Here is a 27,516-nt window from a genome sequence, read left to right as displayed (position 1 = left end):
ATGTCAAAGAGTGTACTGCCTATGTTTTCTTTTAGAAGTTTCATGGTTTCAGGTCTTACATTCAAGTCTTTAATCCATTTTGATGTTTTTTTTGTGCATGGTGTAAGGGAATGGTCTACTTTCATTCTTTTGCATGTGGCTGTCCAGTTCTCCCAACACCATTTATTGAAGAGACTCTCCCTTCTCCATCGTATGCTCTTGGCTCCCTTGTAGAATATTAGCTGTCCATAAGTGTGTGTGTTACCACGCTGTCTTGATGACTGTAACTAGATAGTGAGCCTTAGTATGGGCTAAAGTGATTCCTCCCACTTTGTGCTCTTTTGTCACACTTGTTTTAGCTATTCTAGGGCCTGTGACTTTCCATATAAATTTTAGAATAAGCTTGTCCACATCTACAAAAACTATTTGGGATTTTGATAGGAATTACGTGAAAGCTCTACATTAATTTGCAGAGAATTAACTCTTTTACTGTGTTGAATCTTCTAATCCACAAACATGGTATGTCTCTCCATTTACGAAACTTTTTTTTTTTTTTAAAGATTCTATTTTTCCTTTTTCTCCCCAGAGCACCCCGGTACATAGTTGTATATTTTTAGTTGTGGGTTCTTCTAGTTGTGGCATGTGGGATGCCGCCTCAGCAGGACTTGATGAGTGGTGGCATGTCCACGCCCAGGATCCGAACTGGCGAAACCCTCGGCCGCTGAAGCGGAGCGCACGAACTTAACCCCTCGGCCATGGGGCTGGCCCCCCCCTTTTTTTTTTTTTACAAATAAATAATACTTGATATCTGTAAAGAGCACCTACAAACCAGTTTTAAAAAGGCCAAAAACCCATAGGAAGCTAGGAAAAGGCTATTGTCAGGCAATTCCCAGAATATAAAAGTGGTGACTAAGGTTTGAAAAGATGCTCAATGTCACTGATGATGCAGGAAATGCAAATTATAAGATCCCATTGTTTTGTCTGTTTAGATTGATAAAAATTAAAAATTGATGTTATCAATTGATGATAGTACAAGAAAATGGGCACTGTGATACACTGTTGGTGGGGGCAAGCTGGTGCAGCCTTTTTAGAAGGCATTTGGCAATATTGATCAAAATTAGAACCAAACATAACTGAGCAGTCTCACTTCTCTGAACCTTGCCTTCAGAAGTCTGTGCACATGTGCACGAGGATATTGGTACAAGGGTGCTTGATACAGCATTATGGAAATAGCCAAAGTGCTGATCAGTAGAGGAAAGGTTAGACAAATTATATCTCATCCATAGTGGGGAATACTGTGCACCAGTTAAAAAGAATGAGGCTGACCTATATGAACAGATTTCAAATTAGATAAGAATAGAAGAGAAGTCAGATTACCTCCCCCCCTTGGTTCTCTTTTTCTTTCAAACAGATATAAAACAGCCATCTGGTCACTTCTTTCTTTACACATTGTTGAAGGGATACAGCTGCTTCAGATAATTCTCTTGTGGCTCAGGGAGGCTAAATTACTGATAAATTAACTTTCCTTTTATGACTATTTCCAAGTCATTTTTACTGCTGTCCTTGTACTGGGAACGGGAGTACAGGTCCAGGGCTAGAGGAGGGCCGTGCCTCGGGCAGGGACGCCTTGTCTGGCTGTTCCCAGGGGTCTTGTCCTCTCAGTTCCCTGGTCCTTTGTCATCTGACTCAGGTCAGAGGGCCATTGCTAACCCCTCTGGGGAATGGCTTTTCCTTTGACAAGGTCTTCAGAGGGCTGACCTCTTGAAGAAGTCTTGTTTTCATGATCCAGTTTGGGAGATAAAGGTTTGTAAATAGTATCTTTGCAACAGTTGGCTAAGTACCTTTGATCTATACCCCTATGAAAATGGATTGTACGTTTAATTTAGTAAATAAAAATACTTGTTTTTTAAAAAAAACTTCAGAACAGAATTGCCTCTGTGAGCAGAGCTCATTTTCTATATCTTCGTCTCCAGTTAAAAAGAGTTCATTGTGAATTATTTAAGACAAATAAGAAGGCATAAGACAGTGAACACTGGTGGATCCACCTCCCAGCATGAGAAAGTGTTCTTCTTACTTGCAGATCTTGAAGGTGTTCCGGTGAAGGGGGCACTGACCCTGTTAATGCCTCTCGTGCTCGTGCTTTCTGATTGAACATTGGTATCTGGGGCTCAGCTCCATGCCGTTTCTTGTGGTGTCCCCTGTAATGGGATGTTCTACAGCAGGGCTCAGATTCTGTACTGATACAGTGCTGGAAAAGAGACCAGCCTGGGGACCAGACTCAGAAAATGGCTTCTTGAGATTTCTTTGTAGGTGAAATTTAGTATTGACTATGAGGTTTATAGGAAGCCATCTCCTGCTCTTGCCAAGGCTATTGCAGTACTGGCACCCTTGGGTGAGCTGGTGAGGCTCTTACCCTTTGCAGTGCAGGAGTCTAGATCTGCTCCCTTTCTCCCACCTGCTTCCCTCCTCCCTATCCATTTGTCCGTCCATCCTTCCTTCCTCCCTTCCTCCCTCCCTCAAAACCTTTCGTTGATTCAGTATTCTTTGAGCATCTCCTGTGTTAAGGCTGGGTGCCTGGCATGGCCAGGCTGTTGAAGTCCTGCTTAGAGCAATAAAGACAGCTGTAGACACCTTAGACCAGTCCTGTCGTTCTCTCTCTCTCTCTCTCTCTCTCCCCCTCCGCCAAAAGCCCCCCAGTACATAGTTATATATTCTAGTTATGAGTGCCTCTGGTTGTGCTATATGGGACGCATGCCTCAGCATGGCCTGACGAGTGGTGCCATGTCCACACCCAGGATCTGAACTGGCAAAGCCCCGGGCCACTGAAGCAGAGCACGCAAACTTAACCACTTGGCCACAGGGCTGACCCCCAGCCCTGTCTTTCATTCTGCATCTTCATCTGGCCCCACTGTGGCTTCAAGGTGGACTCTGTGGTGGAGCCATGCTGGAATCTGGCATGGCACTGCTCATGGAGGCCACGCTGCCCAGCGTGGGGTCAAGACTGACACTGTGGTTGTTGGAGTCAGGCTGCTGGTGGCTGTCCAGGTAGGAGTAGATGCCCTCAGCTGAGGAGAGCTGCCCAGGGCACACAGGGCATTTGTGTTTCTGGTTGGTGTGGGCTTCGTGGATGTGGGTGAGCAGTGCATTCTTGTTGGCGAAGACCTCGGGCTAGTGGATACGCTGTAGATTGGCCTTAGAGAGCTGGGGGTGGTGGTGAGCATGTGCTTCTCCAGCAACTTGGTCTGGCTGAAGGTGTCCTTGCAGACCACCTCCACGCACAAGTTGCTCCCAGTGTCCCCGGAGAGAGGCACAGATAATTCTAGCCAGTTTAAAGAGTTTCTCTAAGAGAGGCATGTCCAGGGTGCTATGGCAGTGTGCACTACTGTTATGTGTATGTGTGTGTGTATGAGAGAGAGAGATGGAGAGAGAGAGAGAAGGGATAGATGTATGGGTAAGTGAGAAGGACATTGGATGTTCCAAGGTGAGGGACAAGCTTTTTCAAAGACGTGGACGGAGAGAGAGTAGCATATTAATTATTTATTGCTGGGTAACAAAATACCTGAAAACTTAGTGGTTTAAAATAATATTTATTACCTCACATTGTTTCTGAGCATCAGGAATTCAGGAGCAGTTTAGCTGGGAGGTTCTGGCTCAGGGTCTTTCGTGGGGTTGCACTCAAGATATCAGCCCAGGGTCACAGTCATCTGAAGGCTCAACTGGGGCTGGAAAGTCTGCTTCTAAAGCAGCTCAGTCACATGGCTGGTACGTTGAACCAGCTGTTGGCAGGAGATCTCAGTTCCTTTCATGATGCCTCTCCTGGGTCTGTTTGAATGTCCTCACAACAAGCTGCGGGCTTCCCCAGAGTAAGTGATCTGAGAGAGAGCAGCATAGAAGCTGCAACATCTTCTGTGACCGAGCCTCCGAAGCTCACGCTGTCATTTCACAGGGTCCTATTTGCTTCACAGGCCAATCCTGTCCACTGTGAAGGGGTGGGGACTACATAAAGACATGGATCACAGGAGGCAAGGATTACTGGGGCCCTCTTGGAGGCTGCTGCCACAGCTTGGTCCTGAATCTGCAACTGGTCTGTATGCCTGGGGGCAGCTGTGATTGGGTGGAGTTGATTTGGCTCAGGATTTTGGTACAGACTCTGGACACTGTTTTAAGTACTTCATATTTTATCTTCAAAGTCTTGGGGAGCCCTGGAAGGATTTTAAGCGGGGAAATGACATGCTCAGTTTGCGTTTTCAATCTGCAACTCTGGTAAAGGTGTGGAGTGCACTGTGGCGGGAGGCAGGTGTGTGATCCAAGAGCTGGTGGTGGTGGTTTATTTAGAGGCCCTGCAGGCCTCGCCCTCCCCAGGGCATCTGGAGCTGGGTGGGAGTGCCCAGTTGCCTCAAATCCCACCTGCCTCTACCTCCTCCTCCCTAAGGGAGACTCGGGCACACAGGCTGCAGGGGCTAGAGACTTAAGCCAGTGGCCTCCAGAGTGGGCTATGGGCAAAAAATGACATTGGGAGCATGGGAAGTAAATATGCTTCCCATGCATTTTTCTCATTGTGTAAAATGTCTATTTTTAGGGCTAGCTTGTGAGTACCACAGAAGATGTACATAATTTGTAAGTATGTGAATATGCATTATTGGGGGTATGTGCCCTATGTGTTTTTACCGATGGGGTAGCTGATCACTGAGTTTGGAGACCACTGCTAAGAGGGAGGCTGGTCCTGTTGGGGGTTTGGCAGTCATGCCTGGTGTGTCCCTTCCTGACTTCCACGGCTTTAATAGAGGCCCTGGCATCTCCTCAGCACCGTCCTCAGAAGACCTGTACTGGCAGGGCGCCTGCTTAACTCTCTAGCCTGCCCTACAAGCCTCCACTGACCGCCCCAATGACCCAGTTCACGTTTGGGAAGCCATCGTTAGGCCCCTGTCAAGAGGCGGATTGCTGGTGGCAGTCAGACCTGCATTCACCTCGGGCTCAGGGAGTATCAGTGGTTCTGCCCAAAGGCCATTCAGCTTTTCTGGTGACCCCTGTTGGTTTGTAAAACAAAAGTGGTCCTTCTGTGCAGGGTGCTTCAGTGGAAGGGCCTCACGTAATGCCTGGCACATGGTATCCTTCTGCCTTCCCACACGCGACATTACACACAACAGGCGGATACAGGCTGAAGACTCCTTCCTGACTGTGTCCAGAGCCAGGACTCCAGGGGGTACCGCTATCCCCTCGTTTAGGCCCTGGGCCACCAATAACACATTGAGTTCCAGGAAGATCCTGGCTTACCCAACTTGGTTACACACATTCCATTTGAATGGTGCCCCTGAGTTAAAAACGTGACAAGGAGCTCTGATAACAAAGTGCAGTGTCCTCAGCATTTGGGACCTCTGTCCTGGAGAGCAGCAGTCTCTAATGTTTGGTAAAGCACCCAGCCTTTGTAGCCTTTGCTTTGCAAGGGTTACTTTGTAGTCTGAAATTTAAAAAATGAAATAAAGTCAGTTTTCATAGTCTTTTCAATACTTTTGAAATATCTTTACCAAAGAATGCATCTGGTCTACAGGGTTTGTTTTCATAATCTCTTGCATATTACTTGCAAAATGTATCTTTTTAAACTTTTTATTTTGAAAGAAAAGTTGCAGAAATAGTAATAAGTTTCTGTACATGCTTCAGCTAGCTTCCCCTAATGTTAACATCTTACATGAACATAACACAATTATCAAAAGTCAGAAATTAACATTGGTACAGTACCATTAATCGTCTTCAACCCTTATTTGAATTTCTCCAGTTTTCCCAGTAATGTCCTTTTTCTGTTCCAAGATCCAATCCAGGATCCCACGTTGCATTTGTCATGTCTCTTTGGTCTCCTGTGTTCTAGGACACTGCCTCAGGCTTCATGTTATATTTTTGAAAATGTGTAAATTGAGTTATAGAAATCCTTTGAACATAATTTTGTTTTCTTTTCAAAGTCCCTGTGTCCCCACCTACAACCTGACTTCTTCTCCTGGGTCACAGCCGGTTATGTGCCTGGCACATAATAATTACTCAATCAATGGGGCTGCTGCTGTTTTGATTATAAATGAGGCATGGCCATTGCTATGCCACCAGTGTTCTTTCCTTCCTTACAGAGGAGCTCATCACTGGACTCCTGACATGGCACCTGTGGATAAATGCTTTCAGTTTACTCAAACTCAGGTTTCCAAACGCAGGTGTGCGATGTGCCTCAGACTGTACGCTGGGAGCGTCTGTTTCCCGTCTTCAGATGTCTGGTGCAATAGTGGGGGCTGGCCTGCTGTTCTCTATTACAGATGGTTCATGCTCATTCTGATTCATGCCAGGCCTGAAAGAGCCCAGGTCTCACTGTTCAGGTGTGCACAGTAAGCCACACTTCCTCTGGGTGGCCTTTCCCAAAACTCTTGGGATGTTCTAGAAATATATCCGAGGCTGTGGAGGGACTTGTGCCAAGGGGCACTTTGTAGACTATGGCAAAGAATTCCTTTCTTTCTGGGCTTGATTTTGGGCATAAATACATAGTGGATGGCAGAGAGGAGGGAGGGTGGTTCATTCTAGTGTTTTCTGTAAAAGTGAATTAGTTACCTGGATTCTGGGGTTGTACCCAACTTTTTGTGTCTTTAACTCAAGAATCTCAGTGTGTGCACACGTGTGTGTGCTTATGAGACAGCCACACACACAGGAGAGACAGATCGAGAGGACCAGGTTTGCCCACAACTGAGAGGTTCTCTGGGATGTGGAACTTTCTGTGCTAAAACCAGGATGGTCCCAGCAAACTGGAGTGGTTAGTCACCCTGTGAAGGACCTACGTGCACAGAAAGTAATGTGGTTGGTGAGACCTGAAAGATTCTCAGTGTGAAGTTTCTGGTCATCGTCTTCTGCCATTTGCTCATGTCCTTTTCTAAAGAAATCCTTATTTTAAAAACTTTTTTTTATTACAATTACTGACACTTTATTATACTTGTTTTATAAACTCCTTCCTTATGTTTTGCTGGAGAATTTTGAAGTAGTTCTCTCATGTCCTCTCATTCCTTTAAATATGATTTTTTTAAAGTAGACTTTTATTTTGGAGTAATTTTAGATTTACAGAAATGTTTCCAAGAGTGCAGAGTTCCCGAATACTCCCCCTATCCAGCATATCTGTTGTTACCATCTTACATTTTGCTGGCACATTTGTCAAAATTAGAAACTGACATTAGTATATTACTATTAACTAATCTCCAGAATTTATTTGGATTTCACCAGTTTTTCCATTCATGTCTTCTTTCTGTTCCAGGATCCAGTCCAGGGCACCACTTTGCATTTCGTTGTCTGACGGTTTCTCAGTCTTTCCTTGTTTTTCGTGGTCTTGACAGTCTTGAGGAATACTGACCAGGTACCCTGTAGAATGCTCCCAAATCTGGGTTTGTCTCCTGTGTTTTGGGATTAGACTGGGGCTCTGGGTTTTGGGAACAGCACCACAGAGGTGAAATGCCCTTCTCATCTCATCACCTCTGGGGTGTGTGAGATCCGTGCAACATCCATGTGATGTGAACCTTGATTGCCTGGTTAAGGCAGTGTTGACTGGGTCTCCACTGCAGAGTTGCTGTTTTTCCCTGTCTCAGCTCTGTTCTTAGAAGTGAATCTCTAAGCACAGTCCGCCTCGAAGAGGTTTGGGGAAGATTAAACTCCACCTCCTGGAGGTGGAAATATCTACGTGTATTATTTGTAGGGTTGCAGGGCACCCGGATGACTTTGATTTTTAGATAAACAGTGAATAATTTTTTAGTTTATGTATGTCCCTTGCAATATCTGAACTTCGCATTTAACTGGGTGTCCTGTATTTTGTTAAATCTGGCAACCTTAATTATTTGGAATTCTTCTGTAAGAAAAATTGGTCTCTTCCCCCTACATTTGAGTTTTAGTTTGCTTCTACCATCTTCTTGGTACAGTTTTCTTCCCACTTTCTGTCATCCTTTAGCAGAGTTTGATATACTTTAGTGACTGCACTTTGTCTACTTAATTTTCTTTTAAAACAACATGGAAAATACTTTTGTTTGCCTAAAAACATGAATTAGGGTGTGTGTGTTTAATCAAAGGATTTTTCTCATTACGTGAGCCAAAAAGCACATTAGTTTCCAACCCCTATAAATGAAATCCAGAGTTGAAGGAAACAAGACATTTGTACTGAATTTCCAAGTGTGGATTGTGGGAGAGGCAGGGAAGGACACCAGTGTTCCTTTTTTTAATTTTAACTTTTTTTTTTTTTTTGCTGATGTCCCTTTAAACAGCCCCAGGTGGCCAAAGCAGCAACAGCACCTGGATTCCGGCTGAGCTTGGCAGTGTGAGGCACTTGTGATTGCTTAAGCTCCCCGACTTCTAGCAGGTGTGAGAGAACGCTAAGTGGATGTGGAAATGAAGGAGGGCTGGTGTGGTGGGGATGCCAATGAGGTCCGTCCAGTTTTACTTTTAAAGGAAAACCAGACCTCTGGTTTCCTTGAAGTGCACCTAGCCCGTCAGAGGGAGTTGCGTCTCATTGAAGCAGCAACTCTGCAGCATGATTACCTCGGGTGTTTTGTTCTCAGCAGCTGGTACCCATCAGATCAGGGCCTGCTTCTCATCAGTAGCAGGTTCCAGAAAGGGCAAGGGGTTTCAGTGTTCAGAGATAGCTCAGCTCCTCCCAGACAGGAGACCGCCCGCGGCTGTCCCAGGATCCCTGATGAGCCTTCCCACACCTGAAGGATCGCTGATGGGCCAGGCAGAAGGAGGTTTCAGAACGGAATGAGAGGAGGTTTGGTGAATGGAATGTAGCTTTGCTCTGCTGACAGATGCCTTCTTATCAGTTCATTTGAAACGATGGCACTTGAGAATGTACCTGTCACTTGAAGGTGAGATCCTGCCTGGCACATAGTAGGTGTCTTATTAAACATTTGTCCATCAAATGAGGGCGTTAGTTCTTTGCCCTGCCACGTGTTTAGGTCATCCTCAGCAATTGTGACATAGATCTATCTACCTTACATAAAGTGAGCACCATCTTCTGTGTTAACAATGCCAGTCACTTGTCATTGCTTACCTACATCGATTTTGCTGAACTATGGGGTCCGACTGCTGACGGCTCCACAGAAAGCCTACAGCACTCCCTGGGGTCTGTGCCCTTTGATCCGAGTGCCTTGTCCTTTTTCCCCACGGAGATGTGGCTGCCCGTGCCTCTGCTTTTGGAGGGGGTCTTTCTTTGCTGCCTCGTCTCTGGCCCCTGGCACAGTCCTCAACCTGCAGAAGGCCTTCGTTGGCTATGTGGGGATTGAATAATACGTACCTCAGGCTGGACTTCTTTGTATATCCCGAGCTTACAGGTACAAAGATGCCCCGGGCAACTCACTAAAATACCTGCACACGGGTACAGTTAATCAATGTAGTCTGAGACTGCCAATTCTTTTTTCATAGTAAAACAAGAAGCTTCACTTTTAACATAGCTTCCTGAAGGTGTTACAAATGTCTGTGTTTGGTTCTTGTAATCCTGTTGAACAGAGCAACATATGTTTGTCCATGTGTTTATTTTTTATTATTATTATTTTTTGAGGAAGGTTAGCCCTGAGCTAACATCTGCTGCCCGTCCTCCTCTTTTTTTGCTGAGGAAGACTGGCCCTGAGCTAATATACATGCCAATTTGCCTCTATTTTATATGTAGGATGCCTGCCACAGCATGGCTTGACAAGCAGTACATAGGTCTGCATCCGGGATCCAAACTGGCGAACCCTGCGCTGCCGAAGCGGAATGTGTGAACTTAACTGCTGCACCACCAGGCTGGCTGCCTTTGTGTTTATATTTTTTTAAGATATCAGATGTCTGTAGTACAAGTTTTTATTAATTTTTGAATTATGTTTTGAAACTTAACGCATATTGAGATATTGCTATAGAAATGAGTGCTGAGTGCTACCTGATTGTAGGATATATTTTGATAAGCCGTTTTGTGTTTTGAATTTTCTTGAATTTCTGTTTATGGGGTGCCAGTGTATATTAAATACACAAATTGTCAACAGCGAGATCAATTCCTAACAGCTCTAAAAAAGAGCAGGCAGTTATATTTTGGGTGAGGATTCTGGAGTGAAAAGGTAAGCTGTGAAGAATGACAGCCGAATTCTGCATTGTTTAGAGGTGAGGAAGCCGGGGACTGGGCACTGGGACACTGGCATCGTTTGTAGTTCCCCCTTGTCAGATAAAGTCATTGTGACCCACACCTGTCAGCAAAGCCCCATCCCAACTGTGGCCCAAAAGAGCACCTATGGCAGCCATTGCTCCGACTGTCAGTGGCAGAGAAATTGAGCTGTCCAGTAGTTATTCTGAGGTGTGACTGGGTTGGTGCCCTTCTGTGTGGAGGCGCGATGCGATTGCTGAGTGAAGTGAGCTCCAGAGGTCTCATTTTTATACTCACCACAGTCTCCTTTGAACTGCTCACTATTTTGTGAGGAGACTTATATAGTTCTACTTGCCCTTTTCCAGATTTTTCTGCTTCTCCTTTTTATAGCTGAATGTGCGGTCATCAGAATGGTTTCTTTTCAGCTTTAATATTATTGAATTGAACATTTTTGCAGCTGTGGCTCCTTGTTTTCAGATGTTCGTTTCCCTTACTTCTGGCTAACGAACACCTTGGAGGCGCAGGAGTCTCCCTCCAGAACAGGAGTGTCTGAGAGGCACGGCTCACCTGGGGCAGCTCGGCCTCCTCGTCAGCAGTTAGCGAAGATATTCCACAGAGCACTTGTTTTCAAACTTTCCTCGCAGGGGACCCCTTTGTAGACATATGATTATATCCCCCAAACCGATATAACATCAAAATGAGCTGCTGTGTGACATGAGGACTGGGCGATAGTGAGGTGACAGACGGCTCAGAGCTACGTCTGGGAAGGGGTGTCTCTGAGGCTGCTTCTGATGAGCCCTCGGTCACACAGCATGGAAACTACAGCTCTGGAGTCAGACGTTTGTGGGCAGAGTCATCTCTTGCTGGTCAAGGGTCTGTCCTTGGTGCTGCCCACCTCCCCCACACCAGCGACTCCCTCTGCACTTTGGACCTGCATTTCACTGGAGGCCAGATACTTCTGCTTGAAAGTCAGTCAGTCTTGGCATTTCCTCTGCTGCGTTCCTCTTTGCCCTGTTATATTCAGGATCTGTTGTTGGCTCAGACTCTTGGGACCGGCCCCTCTCCTTTGGCCTCCTGTTTCTCATCTGTAACCAAGGTCTGTTCATCAACATCTTGGTAATAATGAAAACAGCATCAGTGGCTAACTATCACTGAGCACTCGCTGTGCTCGGCCTGTCTGCGCTTTCCTGTGTCCTGGCACTCACCTCCCACCCCAGCCTTTTCATGTGCGGATGACTCATCATTCCATTTCCATATCTTGTATCATTGCTGAACCTGAGGCCTTCTCTAACCTCAAACTGGAATTACCCTAATTGCCCTCAACACGTCTGCGTGCCAAGGGTTTCTGTGCCTTGCATACCAGGGTATGCTTAATATTTCTCAAACCCTTTGATCACAGCAGTCCCCTCCAAAAGTCTTTGCTGGCTCCACTTCCCTTAGGGTAAAGATCAAACTTCAGCCCTGCACAGGTCTGTGTATCTGCAGGCCTGTCTCCCACTGCTTCCCTGTGGGAATCGCCAGCGAAAGCACACACTTGTTTTCTTGTCCCCAAGACTCTTTCACCTACGTGGCTGCAAATTAGTGCACCTTCTTCCTGCTGTCCCCTTTCCAGCAGGACAGTGTCTTTCACTTTGGCGTTTATTGCGGGTCTGCCTTGTCTGTGTCTTCTGCTCATGTGTACAGCCGTTTGTTAGCACTTTCATTGCCTTGAAGTGTAATTAAGTCATTTCCATTTGACTTCTCAAGAGCTTATCCCTTGTTCTGCAATTAAATTACGAATTCTTTTTTAGGAGAGAACCAGAATTTAAAAATCCCCCCACAGCACCCATCACAGTGCACAGAGTAGGCAGTCGACAAATATTTACTTTTTGATTATAGTTCTAAAGAAAGTCATTACTCAGGATAAAGAAACTTTGTGTTGCTGCATGAGAACATGGTGTTCCTATTTCTCCCATCTTCTTGTTCTTTATTGGTTCACAAGAGGTTCACTCAAATTTAACCAAGCAGAAGAACAAAGAAGCCAGTGGAGTGCAACTTCCTAAGGTTTCTGTCCATCAGGACAGTGAAAACACTGACGTTGTCAGCATCAGTATTATCTACTGATAGAAAAATGTAAGTCTTGAGTTCTGGTGGCATTCATAATTAATTATTTTGCATCATTTCTTCTAATGCTTATGATATGAACCAACTGTGCAGATTCTAGCGGAGCTGTGGTTGACAGCCTCATGGAAATGGGACCTGAGAGTTGCTTTGCCTTTTCTTTAGTTAGCATTCTTTGAAACAGTATCCACTGTGTAAATATGCTTAAATCTGCAGAGTATGTGTGCCTCTGTTGCTTCCTAGAATAAAGGAAGGTGGAAAGGGAGAGGCTGCCCCTTCACGTGGCATGCTTAGACTGAGGAGCTCCTTTCTCATTCTCTAGTGTTTATTTCATTTTGAGACCTTGGTCTACTACAGTTTAAATTTTGTTCTCTTACTTTCGTGGCTTCTTTAATTGAGAACATTTCAATGAAAAAATGTTTAAAACTTTGCAGTTGTAAAGAATCTGGGGTCATGCAGAGGTTTTAATTGATCCCCATGATGAACGAATGACTATCCCTCCCCAGTAAGGGACCTCCTGTTCATTATTTCTCAAGGCCTCTATCCCATCTCAATCAGTGCAGCATAGCTTCTTATTTCTGGCTGATTCACTCTGAGTTATGCTACTTTTAAAGTTTTGACTTCATAACTGAGAGGCCAAAGCCAGAGTAAACTGGATAACTTATTCCTCTGCTATTCATTGCATGAGGCATTAAAAACAGCACCAACGTGGTCATCTGTTTTACTTTTTATAGGCTTTGTCATCACTTTAATTGGTTGTCATTATAACAGATGTTTTAAAAGGAATATTTTGGCATGACTGTGTTTGCTTATTTAATTTCTGATGACTTGCAGGACATTTATATCTACATTTTTTCAAAAAAGAGCTGCGGGCCATGGGAGCAGAGCAACCCATTGGCCCTTTCCAGACCTGGTGCTGGAGAGAGATAATGAGGTTGCTGGGGTGAGCTTTGCTGGAGAAGAGGTTTTTTTTTGAGGAAGATTAGCCCTGAGCTAACTACTGCCAATCCTCCTCTTTTTGCTGAGGAAGACTGGCCCTGAGCTAACATCCATGCCCATCTTCCTCTACTTTATATGTGGGACGCCTGCCACAGCATGGCTTTTGCCAAGCAGTGCCATGTCTGCACCCAGGATCTGAACCGGCGAACCCCGGGCCGCCGAAGTGGAATGTGGACACTTAACTGCTGCACCACCGGGTGGGCCCCTGGAGAAGAGGTTTGAGGGAAGGAAACACAGACTTGAAAAGTGAGGGGCAGCATCCAGAAACCTCTCCAGTTACAGTCAGTAGGACGTTCAAGAGCAATCCCAGTGTCACACCACCTTGCAGGATGGCTTTTAAGAATGCAAAAGCCAAGTTGCCATTGTTGTAAGGTAAACAAAATTAAAAAGAAAATTTTCAACCTGTTTAGAGAGAGCTTATGAACAAGTTAAGGCCTTTACACTGAACTGTCTTCAGACTTGGACGTGAGCTTGATTCATATGTCGTAGCTAAATAATCCAGTGGTTATTTTTGGTTCTTTGAATTTGGGCATTCATAGAAAAGTTTATCAATACTAACTTTCAAAAAAAAAGATACACTTCCATGTTTGGGCCAAAGTATACTTCCTAAATTGCTATCCTGTAACAATGTTTGTAAAATAATATTGTAACAATATTTTGAAGAATTTTATTTTTATTTATTTATTTATTTATTTTTGAGGAAGATTAGCCCTGAGCTAACTGCTGCCAATCCTCCTCTTTTTGCTGAGGAAGGCCGGCCCTGTGCTTACATCTGTGCCCATCTTCCTCTACTTTATATGTGGGACACCTACCACAGCATGGCTTACCAAGCAGTGCCATGTCCGCACCTGGGATCCAAACCGGGAACCCCAGGCTGACAAAGCAGAATGTGCTCACTTAACCGCTGCACCACCAGGCCGGCCCCTATTTATTTATTTTTAAAGATTTCATTTTTCCCTTTTGCTCCCCAAAGCCCCCTGGTACATAGTTGTGTATTTTTAGTTGTGGGTCCTTCTAGTTGTGGCATGTGGGACACCGCCTCAGCATGGCTTGATGAGCAATGCCATGTCCTCGCCCAGGATTCGAACCGGCAAAACCCTGGGCTGCCGAAGCAGAGTGGGCGAACTTAACCACTCGGCCATGGGGCAGGCCCCTTGAAGAATTTTAGATTCAGAAAAAGTCTCTAAGGATGAAAAGATTGTTTTAAGGGTTATTTATTCTTTTATACTGTTTGAATCATCTCTGCCTTTTTAGAAATTTGAATAGATGGGGGAACTCCATTTGGTAAACTTGAAGCAGACACCGAGTAAGTTAACATGCCATCAGCAGAAGTGGTCATGAGGAATCCTGTAGGCTAGCACATTTCTTTCTAGTTAATTGATACATTAGCTGATTTGAGGCTGTACCATTATGATTGTACAGAAAATGTTTGTTACAGTGAACCAGACAGATGCTGTTCAACTCGTGATCAGACTTCCTAGGTGCAGAAGTCTCGTTTCTGAGCCGAAAAGTGAACATGTTCTGTCATCCAGCTGAGTTCTGCCTTGTTCTTCTTGCCATTGCAAGCACTAAGCCTGTCGCTCATCTGGTGCATACCAAGCACTCAGTAATTGTTTGTCTAATTCATGAATTGCCAAAAGAGTTTACAAGTGACCAGATATCATTTGTACATAGCAAGTAGCTTATTGGTGAAGTGCCACCTGGTTTCCATGATGTTATGATTATCTGTGAGTGTTAATTGACAGCCAGGCTGTTTAATCTATCCAGTATATTCAAGTCTTAGGTTGACATTCTGAGATTTTCTTAGATGTTAGTGTGACTTTCTTTTTTTTTTAAGATTGGCACCTGAGCTAACATCTGTTGCCAATCTTCTTCTTTTTTTCTTTCTCTCCTAAGCCCCCCAGTACGTAGTTGTATATTCTAGTTGGCTGTCCTTCCAGTTCTGCTATGTGGGATGCCACCTCAGCATGGCCCTATAAGTGGTGTGCTAGGTCTGTGCCAGGATCCGAACTGGCGAAACCCTGGGCCACCGAAGCCGAGCGTGTGAACTTAACCACTCGCCACGGGGCCGGGCCCTGACTTTTGTTTTTATGTGATGTCTTAAACCATTTGAGATCTTTGTTTTTGTTATTTTGTACTCATCTAAGCTCTTTGCAGTTAATAAAATGTAAAACCTTTACTGGTGGGGAAAATGCTACAAATTAGAGCACGTGGTAGAGCATATCCTTGAATCATATTTCTTTTGTGATCGTTACTCACTTTTACATGTTACTGGGGGAGGGGTGGGAGGGATTTAATTCTTAGCAGATTCCTACTCTTATAAGGGGAAAGGTCTAGTGTGATGAAAATTATTTTTGTCAAGTTTATGATTCCTGACCTTTATAGAATAATGTTTGTACTAGTTGATTAGAAAAGTAAAAGTGTGGTTTGTTTGAAATACTGTCACTCAGTCATCTTCGAAAGAGCTTTAACTCTTTAAAGCCTGTGTCACATCTGAATTGACGCTAAAAGCCTCACTTTTACAGCCTAGGAGAAATGGTATTTCTAGTTTATGCCTGAGGAAACAAGCACAGAAGACTTTCTACCAATGATTATCGAACTAGTTTGATGGCTAAGTCGGACTTGAGTATTTTTCAGCCAAGTGTCTTGCTAAACCACTTTGGCAACATTTATCTGATTATTTTTTCTCCATAAAAAATGTATCCAAAATGAAATAAAACCCTATATTGAGATATTTTTCTGTTTAGAATTTACAATTTAAAAATTTGTTATATTTATTCTATTCTGATACCATTTTAGATCCCTTTTTCAAAAATATTGGTAATAAAAGGGAGGAGATACCTAACTTCTTAAATTACAAAGTTAAATTTCTTAGGTTTACATATTTTCCTGTATTTGCATTGCTAAATTTCTATTTTCTCCATGTAGATTTATATCAGAGGTACTTCTCTCCTACTTTGGTGATTTTTTTCCAATTTACTAACTTGATTTGATGATATACACGGAAAGGCTTGCAATTGAAATGTTTTGAGCAATAATAATTTTATTGACTTGGAAGGCTAGATTGTCTTGATTTCCAGTGGTTGTTTGCAGCGTTTAAAGTAACTGATAACCCTGAGATAATTACCAAAAGTTTATGATTTAAAAAAGAAAAAAAGGTAGAATGGGGAATAGAAAAAATGCTGTTTAAATTACAAGCTGCTTGTAGCAGTTACATCGGGAGGGCAGTTAACCCAAGTCACTTAAAATATGGTCGTCATATTGAGAGTTAAAAATAATTTTGTTTGTAGAGGACCTCAGGAGAAAATATCAGAAAGTCCAAATGAGCTTAAAAGTGCATCAGAGGAATTGTTGGGCAGTATGCACAATTTCAAGTGGTACTTTGTGGACAGTTATCGTTTTGTGGGTTCGCCTGAAATTTGGGGCCACATGTGGCATCTGTGATGCCCAGAGTGATTCAGAGTACTCTCGGTTGACAGGGTCTGATGCTCTCTCCTCTGGGGGAGTTGATGCGCCTTTTTCACTGCCGCAGTTAAAGAGTGTTCACCACGCAGTATTGGAAGTGAGTTGGCCTCCCGGGTGTCACTGGAGGAGCCCTAGACCTTGGTGACAGAAATATGTCCCCGCCTCTGCTCCCAGTGGAGCTCCTGGCAGAGCAGCGTGTGTGCCTGTGCAGAGACCTCCCGGCCTCCACCCACAGCTGAGCTGGTGAAGAGCCCGAGCCTGAGCCCCAGCCCGAGCCCCAGCCCCTACAAAATGAGTTCTGCAGGGGTCACGTGGGTGCTGTAAGTCAGACCACCTCTGTGAGTTGTCTAGTGCCAGCCAGTTATCTGGGTAACAAATTACTCCCAAACTTAGCCACTCAATGTGACAGTAAACATTTTTCACACAGTTTCTGTGGGTCAGGCATTTGGGCTGTTTAGCTAAGTGGGCCTGGCCAGGGCTCTGTGTGAAGGTAGAGTCACAGTGTCGGCAGGGCAGCACAGGCAGAGGACTCCTTCCTGCGGGGCCCTCAGGGCTGGCAAGCTGGTGCTGGCTGTTGGCAGCAGGCCTCAGTTTCTTGCCACATGGACTTTGCCACAGGTCTGCTCAAATGTCCTCACAGTGTGACAGCTGGTTTCCCCCAGAGACTTAGTCTGTGAAGGCACACTGTCATTTCTGTAATATCCTGTCGGTTGTACACATCAGCCCTGTTCATTGTGACTACACGATGTCACAAACACCAGGAGGCAAGAATCACTCACTGGGTAGTCTTTAGGGCTGGCGGCCACACCATCCCAAACATCCCTTCCAGTTGGTAAAATCCATCCTGTCGTCCCATCATGAGCTTAAAGACCAACACGATGCTCACTGAGTGCAGGGCTGTATGGTGAATCACGTTCTGGGGAGTTGCAGAGGGGCCTCTCTAGACAGAACGGAGGACGGCTCCATCCTTGCTGAGTGCATGGTGGAGGCGTTTTATTCGAACATTGTTCTTTTTAAATCAGTGATAACAGTTAATCTTATTTTTACAAGAAAGAAAATGAAGTCACCTTTAATTCTATCCTGGTCCATAGTACCAAAATGCTTTTGGTCTTTTTTCTATGTAGTACTGTTTTTCTACGCCCATGTATAGCGTATATACCCCTCTATACTTATGTGTTTATTTACAAAGTGGGATCACACTGTGCTGTTTTATAACCTAATTTTTCTACTTATAATATCATGGACATTTTTGCATCTCTTCAAATAATCTTTTCCAATCTCAGTTTTCATGGGAGCCTTCTATTCTGCCATGAGATGTATCATAGTGTCTTTACCTAAGTCACTAAAGTTACATCCTAACTTTTTCTCTTAGGACTGGTGCTGCCCTGAAGTCCAGTGTGTCCTAAATCTTGCTCTGTAACCCAGGTTGATTCTTGGCATAAATTCCCAGTCCTGTAACTGCTGGGGCAAAGAACACAGACACGTTCAAGGTTTTGATGCTTTTTATCAGGAGCCCCGTTCCATGATGTCTTCAGAGGTAACTTTTAACTGGCAGAGTTCACAAGTGCCTCTTCCCAAGCATTGGGCTCAGCATATCAATGTGAATCTTTGCCAATTTGAAAGATTAAAAAATGGAAAGAGGAATTTTGTTTATCTGGAGTATACCTCACCTAAAAAAGAAGTCAGTTGATTCCTAATTGCCCAAAGAAATTGCATGGAGGTACTGGGGAGGAGGTGGGGAGTAGCTGGGCCATGTGGAATAAACTGCCAAGCAATTCAAGCAGAAACCCAAGCAGCCTCCCCTGCAAGAAGCTGTTTTCTCCACCTGTGCTGTAGCCAATAAATTGGGAAATTGACTGTTTTGTGTTTCATCCCTCATTTCTCTGCCCACCCGAAATCTGAAGGTCCTGCTCAGCTGCAAAACAGGCAGGAGCAGAGAGCAAAAGCACAGGGTGCTTATTCCCAGCGTGATTGGTTTATCCTCAGAGTCTTGATGGCTGGGATGTCCTGTGCGCCTTTGCTGACTGCCGCTGGCTATTAGGATGGCATTTTGGTCCTGTCTGTTCTCGGCTTCTGCTGCTGGTTCACTTAGAGGTCAGTGATTGACAGACCTCTGGATCCCAGCCTAGTGTCTGATGCTTGTGTGCACCGGACAAATACTTGTTGGCCCTTCAGATAATTCCCTCTCAGGCCCCAAAAGGTCAGAGATGGGAAGGAGACGGGAATACCGTTTACTCAACTCCTAGCTCCTACTTTCCAGACATTTCTCACTTTATTCTTACTAACTGCCTCTCCCCTCTCCAAAAAAGGAAAAGAAACAGGCATTTTGTGTACATTATTTTATTCAGGTGACAAAGTAGTTAATCACAGCCATAAATAATGTACTACTTAAAATTTCTCTTACACGTAAACTTTATGATCAAGTAAATATTTTCCTTATTTGGGGGTTTTTGTTTTCTCTGTCTGAGTGCCAGAGCTTTTCAACTCTTAGCCCAAGCACATTTACATGGTTTGGGGTTTCAGTATGCTGCTTCTGTAAACCTAAAGAAAACACACACAACTTTTTCCATTAAAGAGATGACGATGTGTCCCGTTTTTGGTGAACTGGAGCCCTGACTTTTGAACCTGTTGCTGAAGAATCCGGGCTGTCTCCGTGCAGCTCCGAATTACTTAGGGAACATTTCAGTGAAGAGTTGTGCCTAGTTTATGTTATTGTTTTTGCTTATTTGTTTTTGTTCTGGAGCTGATTTCTGTTGTTTCAGAATACTGGACCCAGGCGATTTGGGGAGAGTGGCTGAAACTGGCTAACATGCCTCAAATACCCACGCAGTGCTGGTGTCTCCTGTGGTGGAAATCTGCCCCAGGGAATGCTTTTCAGGAGGCCCATCCTTAGCTCAGCGCCCCAGGCCTTAGGTGTCCTGCAAATACTGCTTTCTGAAGACGTTTTACTTTCCAAAGCATTCAGAACTTCCACAGGTTCTGTTTTGTTCAATTGTCCCCACATCTCAAAGGCGGCCTGCTTCGATTTTACTGATAGAGAAGGCAGAGAACTGGGAGGCTGGGTCAGATGAGAACTAGACCCAAAACTCCCTCTTATTTTCCTCTCTTTCCTTGACTTTATCAAACTGTTAGCTAAACACATCTACAAACAAAGTCAAAATTCAGGAGCATCTACTCAACCAATGTCTTAAGCAGTAACTCAGAAATGGAGTTGCTTTTCTTTTTTTTTTAAAATGTCAACTCTCCTTACTGGACACATGTACGTGATCTTCTTAAAATCTGCTTGGTAAGAAGAAAGAGAAGGGCTTGTTTCTACAACACTGCACTCCTTGATGCTCTGATTCTTGTGGAATAAATTATAAAGGCAGGTTTTCCTGAGATTTTTGAGGCGATACGAGAGCCTTATGAGCGGAAATATAAAAGAAAGGCTCAGAAAAGAATTTGAAACTGAGAGGTACACGGCAGGGCCAGACAGGACAGCAGACTCGAGAAGGAGCTGACAGCTGCTTGTGTCCTGGAGGATTCTGACGTGGGCAGCCTTGGGTCGAAGGGCACCTTGAGAGGGCCTGGAGCTACCTCTCAGCAGGCCGTCTGCAGGCGTACCAAGCCCCGTCATCCAATGGGAGGAACGAGAGCTGATTTTAAGAGGTTTCCAGGTGAGGGATGGGCTGCTAACACTTCCACTGGTAATTCAGATTACTGTCTGGAAGTTGTTCTTTCTCTGGAACTTACGTTTCTAGGTTAACCCACTGCCTGCTTTCCCCACATCTTACTGGAGATATAGTATGTCTTGAGTTCTGACACTTGCCGTTTTCTAGAAACTCATTATAATACATTTCAAGAAATTTGTATTTTGAAACTTGATTACAGGTGAGGCCATATTGTAACTGTGATCTCTTCTGAAAGAAGAGGTCTGAAAACTATGTCAGAAATAAACTTTTAGGGTTTAAAATACGTATTATCTAAGTGATTGACGTTGAGATGAAGTTGTCCTGGTGAACTGTTTATCTTATCCAGGAAGATAACATTTTACTTCTTTGCTCCCATATTCATTTTCTATCTCCACCTCCCCATGCCTGTCCCAAGTCAGCACCCCCTTTCTCCCCTGCTCACCCCAGGTTCCCTTAGAGAATGGATTTCATTTCTTTTCAGTGTATTTTGGCTTGGAATCAGTCATCTCTTCCAGACACAGGTTTTCTCCTCACTGTCCTGTCCCTTGGCTTTCTGGAGAACTCTTTTCTCTGCATTTGACCTAACCATCCATAAGTTGGCTTATGAGTGGAATGGAAAGCTGGCGAGAACTCAGGCTTTATGTCATGGGTACTCTTTGAATACTAAAGAAATGTCAAATTTGCTATCAGAGTTAGCCACCTAATGAGCCACATCCTTATCCAAGTTCCTGAGTGACCCAGGGCCTTATTTCTGATTTTCCTGAGACCATACTTTTGAGTGGTGAAAGTGTTTCTTGATTTACATTTTCTTTGGTTGCATCTGAAAAGGCCTGTTGGCCTGACAACAGTTGCTATGGGGATGATACTTGTGAGTAGTGCTGTTGGGCAGTCACGAGTATGGAAAGCACGGGGCGCCTCTTTATTCACGGTGTGGAGTGAGGTTCTGTTCTAAGGCACAGGAAAGTCCTCACCCGAACCTTGTTCTCTCCTGTCTGATTATAGTCTGGGGTCTGCATGACACGTGTCTCCACTGCGGTGGTGATTATATTGGCCGCTGCTGTCTTTAATATTGGAAGGCTTCTGGAACTTGAGTTACTATTCTTGAAGAACAGATATTAAAAATGAGACTTCAAATAATCACCCTCTCTGATATGATTTATGTGTAACTCTGACCTGTCTGATTGACGGGAGGAAGAATACATAAACTGCTGTTGAGAGCTGACCTAATGAACCTGGTCACCATCCACAACTCTCCCATCCTTTTTGGTAGGTAATAGTCAATGCCAGAATGTGTGGGCTGGGTGAGGGTTACTTATTTCCCCCTCCCCCAACCTCCCTGCCAGATGTGATGGAAACGAGTATCAGACCAGATTCCGCTCTACAGAGTTTATTAAAGAGAGAAGCATTAACAACGGGCACTCCTATAGCCTATTCTGTTAGCTTTCTAAAGCCCCAGTGCTCAAGCAGATGCTCCATCTTCTAGACCAAGAGGCAGGAACTGGTACCTGTAGGGTCTGCGTTAGGGTCCTGATCCAGGATCAGTGTACATAGCATTGCCCAGGAATTAAACCTTGGGTGCCTTTCCCAGGCGTAGAGGCTATAGACCTAGGTAGATTTTTATACTCAGTTTATGCAGGGTTGGGGAGTTTGTCTCAGATGTCGTAGCCAGTTCATGTTTCATTGAATACCATTAATTTCTCTGGGGAGAACCCATTTCTAATACCTGTTATGCAGATTAACAAATAACTAATTTTCTACTGGACACCCACTTCTGACATTCTTTTGCCATAGCATGGCCTGTTGACAAGGTGTGGGTAATGAAGCCCCTGGCATCGCTGCCTCTGGAGTGTGGGTCCTGAGTAGAACACTGGCTGCCCACTCCTGCAGTGTCAATTCTTGACAGGCTATGTGACCAAGGCCTCAGTGTCTCTGCCCAAGGGGAAACAGCAAAACAGTTGCACACCTACTCTCTACGGCAGTCAGAGACAGCTGTCTTTCACAAGGGGCCCTGAACTGACGGGAGTCCATGCTTCAGGAGGTCGATGTACAAAGTGAATCCAGTTCAGAGTGATGATGGCTTAAACTTTGGCGATGTCATCTTAAAACGCTTCCCTAAATTAGTGAGTTTATCTTATCACAAAGACAATTTTCTATATCATAAAAGTCTTCCAGGTGGCTCCTTATCCGTAAGACCACCGTAGAATGTATGTCAAGTTTATTCGGCTCATAATAGCTTTTAACCAGTCTTTCTGTAAAGTTGACAACCAGCTGCAAGAAGTAAGCCTTCTCTACTCTTTATCCCCGTGATTATTTTAGGCCTGGTGAGTGATTGGTAGTTATTTGTTTGAGTTAACCAAGAGTTAAGTGGTCCTGAGTGCTGAGCCCACACCCTTGTGCAGGAGCCTCCTGACGGGGATGGGAGTCTGTTATCTCTGGGCCAGACGCCAGCTGGGCATGCTGAGCTGTCTGTTGGCATTTGGGACATCTTATAAGCAATAAGATTCATTTACGGTCTGGTTTTCTGACAAGATGTGGAATTATTTTAAGCATTAAAATGCGAAAATCAGGTGAGACCCTTCACAGACACTTTTCGACAAGATGTCATCTACTTGAGCCACGTTAATTTGCCTGGATTGTATATACCATTCAGATTTACCTCATTGGAAATTTTATGGCATCCATAAAGAGCATCTCTGTTTTTGGAGGAAGGTGTTTTTGCTGGAAGGTTTTCAATATGGAAATGAAACATCATTACCTAGAGAGGAATTAGAGTGGGCTTCTTATCAGAAGCCATGCAAGCAACAAGAGAGTAGAAGAAAATATTTCAAGTATTGAAAGAAAAATCCACTAATTTAGAATTCTACATTTAGTGAAGTTACCCTTTAAACATAAAGGAGAAATAAAGATTTTCTCAGACAAACAAAAATTGAGAGAATTCATTGCCAGCAGATCTGTCTTGCAAGAAATGTTAAAAGAAGTTTTTCAGGCAGAAGGAAAATGATATACATCAGAAATTGGATCTCCATAAAGAAAGGAAGAGTATCAGAGAAGGAATAAATTAAGGTGGAATAGATTTTCTTATTTTTCTTCTTTTTAATTGATCCAAAAGTTCACTGTTTGTTTAAACCAATAATAGTAATGATGTACTGGGTGATGATAGCATAAGGATAAGTGAAATGAATGACAGTAATGTCACAAGACATGGGAGAGAGGATTTGGGAATGCTGTTATATGGGACCTGCACTACAGGTGTTAATACTGTAGTGTTATTTGAAGGTGGACTTAGATTAGTTAAAAATGCATATTTCAAGCTCTAGGGCAATCACTAAAAGTTTTAAAAAGAAGTATAGTTGGTCCACTGAGAGAGTAGATTTGTGGAAACGTGTTTATCTCCTCCTATTTTGACAACAGATGTTTCAGTTGCCCCTTCTAATTCTTCATCAGGCTGCTACTCTGAGGGTGATACGTGGCATGATATGTGCCCATTTGGTGTGGTATTTCTTTGCCCGTTGTTGGACGCTATGTGCTGTAAAGTATGCTTCTTGGTTTGAGGAAATGTAACCTGGTAGTCCAAATGCATACAATATCTTTTGTTTTAGTCCTTTAATAGTGTTTTCAGCATTAGCATCTACCACCTAGTATGCAAAACCCAGTCCAGAGTAAGTGTCTGTGCATGTCAGGACCTATTTATAGCCTCATGGATCTACAGGCAGCAGTCTGTGTTGTCTATTTGCCAGCTGCATGCAGGAATTTCCCCTAGGGAATTTGCCCCATAGCTGTCTGCAGTCTCTTTCTTGTTGACAGACAGGGACAGTCTTTGCTGGCATTTTGTGCCTCAGAGAATGCAAGGAATGTGTTGACAATCAGCCCATCTCTGTATGCTGTACCTCCCTCATTCATTTCATGGAGCCAGGTGGCTATCCCAAGTGAGTACATCAGTATATCCACTTGTTGGTTTCAATTACCGTCTGATCCTAGAAGAGGGTTCCTCTGATGGGCATTAACATGTCCATTAAGCCCCTTAAATTCCCATAGTGGCTTCCATATGTTCATGCCCCATACGGGCATCCCTTGAATAACCCAGTTTTCCACTGTCCATCTGCTTGACCATGTGGCAAACCATTGGCTACTACTGCCCACGAATCTGTATATATCCAAATTTCAGTGCTGTTATTGTTGTCTAATTTTTCTATCATTGTAAGGAAAACAGTATGCAGTTTAGGCCACTGAGCTGTTTTATTTTTTTTTATTTTTTATTTTTTTTTAAGGATTGGCACCTGGGCTAACAACTGTTGCCAACCTTTTTTTTTTTTCCTGCTTTATTTCCCCAAACCCCGCCTGTACACAGTTGTATATCTTACTTTCAGGTCCTTCTAGTTTGGGGATGTGGGACACCGCCTCAACGTGGCCTGATGAGTGGTGCCATGTCCGCGCCCAGGATCCGAACCCTGGGGTGCCGCAGTGGAGCGCGCAAACTTAACCACTCGGCCATGGAGCCGGCCCCTGTTTTATTCTTAACCTTCTTTACTCAGTTTTTCCATCAGTTAGTTGTAGTGTGATAGCTTTCCAAACAGAGTGCTGACCATCCGTCTTGGAATACCATCTGTAAACCAAGAAGCCCTTGGTCAGTTGGGAGTTTTTATAGGGCATTGCCGACGTGCTCAAAGGATCTGGCAGCTCTTTAGGTGGTCCCAGAGTTGGCCCTAGGGGAGAACAGGCTACCTGTTCATAAATACGAGTAACTCTTTGTGTTCCTCCAGTGGTGGCGTATTCCTGTATAAACTATTTCCATTTTAGTATGGCACTCTTCCGGGAACTGCCATCCTTACTAGAGTGTTTCTCTGACATTACCTAAGACATTATGGGTTTTTCAGATTTCAAGATTATTTTATCTGCTTTAATCACAGGGGCGATTATTAATACCCAATAGCAAACCAATAATTGTCTCTCAAATGGCATATTCCATACCACCATGTCTAGAAATTTTCTGCTCCACGATTCCTGAGATTGCTGCTTGGGGGCAATTACAGGCTTTTGCCATAAGCTCTAGTCTGTGTAAGTGTAAAATCATAGCTGAGTGTGGATTCTGGAGCCCATTGGCATTAAATGAGCCACTGCTTTTTACACTTCAGACGTAGCCTGATGTTTCTCAGGTTCCCGTTTAAACATAACACTTTTGTGAGTTGTTTTATTGTAGGAGGTAGCAATATTCCCAGAGGTGGGATATGTGTCCTCCAAATCTGAGCAGTCTGCCCAGGTACCGTGCTTCTTGCTGAGTTCCAAGGGTAGGCCAGGACAGCAATTTCCCTTTAACTGCCTGTAGAATATCACATGTAGCTTCTGTTCAAGTTATTCCTGAGAATTTTACTGTTTGGTTGGGCCCTTGAATGTTTGCTGGGTTTATCAGCCAGCCTCCCTTAGTCATGTGTGTGACCACTGCATTTAATTCAGTCCTAGCTGCTCTTCAGTTTCTGATATTATATATCACCAGTGTAGAGTATTATCACACTCAGGACCTGCATTAAGTACAGATCCTTCCCACTAGATCAGAACAGTAAACTGGTAAATTCAAATAACTCTGTGGCAACACAGTAAATGTAAATTGGGATCCTTTCATGTGAAGGCAAGCCACAGTTGACTCTTGAGTTTAGTATTGAGAAAATGCATTTGCAAGATCAGTCACTGAATACCAGTCTCCGATAGTTGGTATGTTTTGCACTGTCAAAACTATATCCGGGACTGCTGATGCTGTAGCTGGTACTATTTTATTCAGGCCTTGATAAGCTACTGTTAGTTTCCATGAGCCATCTGCCCTTTCACAGGCTGCTCAGGGCTATTACACAAGCATTTGCTGGTACTTCTAACATGTCGTTAATTAAGGTGGTAATTTCTTTTTGTCTATCAGGTATTCTGTGTTGTTTCAAATTAACAGAACTAGGTAGGGAATGTGTTTCCCAGTCAGACATAATATGCGTCCTAACAATGCATTCGGGTAAGGGAGATGCCTCTGGTTTGCATAAAGTTTGTCCAAACATTCCAATTCTCATTCAAAATTTTATCTTAATCCCAACCACCATTGTATCCCCATATCCTCCCAATCTAAGTATAGCCGCTTTCAGGACCTCACCAGCAGGTTTTGGAATCATAGCGCATTGGGCTTCCATGTCAAGGAGCTCCAGAAACATTTCCTCTTCACTCCCTGGCCATTTTACCCACACATGTGCATGACTTTGGGTCCCCAGCCAAGGGTTAGGTCAGGAGACCATGGCTCCTTCATCAGTTTTTATCCTGATTTATCCATCATACAATCACCCCCTCTGATTAGGGGTCAGGCTTCTCATTGTCATCTTTGCGTTCTGGATTTTAAAATTTCCCTAAACTCTAGTGAGTTAGAGCAGATTTATTTTATTTTGTGTTAAGTTTTTGAAATTGAAGTGTAGTTGACATATAATATTAGAGCAGATTTATTTAGGGCCCTTCAATGTTGGAAGACCACTGGGCACTTCCATCAGTCAGTCCAACCTTCAATAACATTACATTAAGATCTTTGTGTCAACCCTATCAGTGCCCAGTTTATTCACCCATTCCTTAATAACCATTTGAAGATTTTCACCCTGTTGGGAGAGCCCCATGGCCGTCCTCTTTGTCTTTCCTCATTCTCTTGTGAATCACTCTCATTTTTTTAGCATCTTTAAGACCCATAAGGGAAAGCTGGGACAGCAGATCTGACATGACTTATCAAACTGTTCCTGGTTTTGCAGCAGTGAGGTTACATGGGGCCTGTGTAAAGGGGCCCCTTAATCACAGCATTTTTCATGACCTGGGTGAGGGGCATATCAAGTGGATGAACATCCCTGTCATCATAAAGCCAATCCAGAATGGCTTGCATATGCAGCATACTGACTGCTTCATCTGGGGTTTTCTATTTGGCATTTAAAGGAAGGGTAAGATAATTCTTAGTGTCAACAAACTTTGTAGCAGCCTGTGTCCTGTCTACAAGGCTGGCTGTCCCCTTGGGAGCAGACGACCGTGTGTTTGCATCATGTCAAACCATCTGTGATTGTTCAGTAGGAAGCTATAGGTCCAGCATCAGCCCAGACATCCTCCTCCATTCTGCGGTATTCAAAATCAAGGAGCCTGCTCACACCTCATTTTAGTTGTGGTTCTTCAGAAAGCTGGCAGTATGGACCC

At 43.9% G+C, this 27,516-nt stretch overlaps 1 protein-coding gene across 3 annotated transcripts in view; it reads left to right on the top strand.

The window, feature by feature from the left end:
* Positions 1-27,516, top strand: part of DTD1 (D-aminoacyl-tRNA deacylase 1) — a 183,052-nt gene that overhangs the window by 77,813 nt on the left and 77,723 nt on the right. Inside the window, exons 5-6 of one of the 3 annotated variants that reach the window (XR_011431077.1) lie at positions 7,253-7,351; positions 8,247-12,202. The exons of 1 other annotated variant lie outside the window; for it this stretch is intronic. The gene's annotated coding sequence lies outside the window, so the exon portion shown is untranslated. Of the gene's footprint in view, positions 1-7,252; positions 7,352-8,246; positions 12,203-27,516 lie in introns of those variants that run through there. One more of the 3 variants, XR_011431076.1, reaches the window with a different exon arrangement.

The sequence above is a fragment of the Equus caballus genome, chromosome 22 (assembly GCF_041296265.1).
Source record: "Equus caballus isolate H_3958 breed thoroughbred chromosome 22, TB-T2T, whole genome shotgun sequence".
Lineage (NCBI taxonomy): Eukaryota > Metazoa > Chordata > Mammalia > Perissodactyla > Equidae > Equus > Equus caballus.
This window is presented reverse-complemented; position numbering and strand designations above follow the sequence as displayed.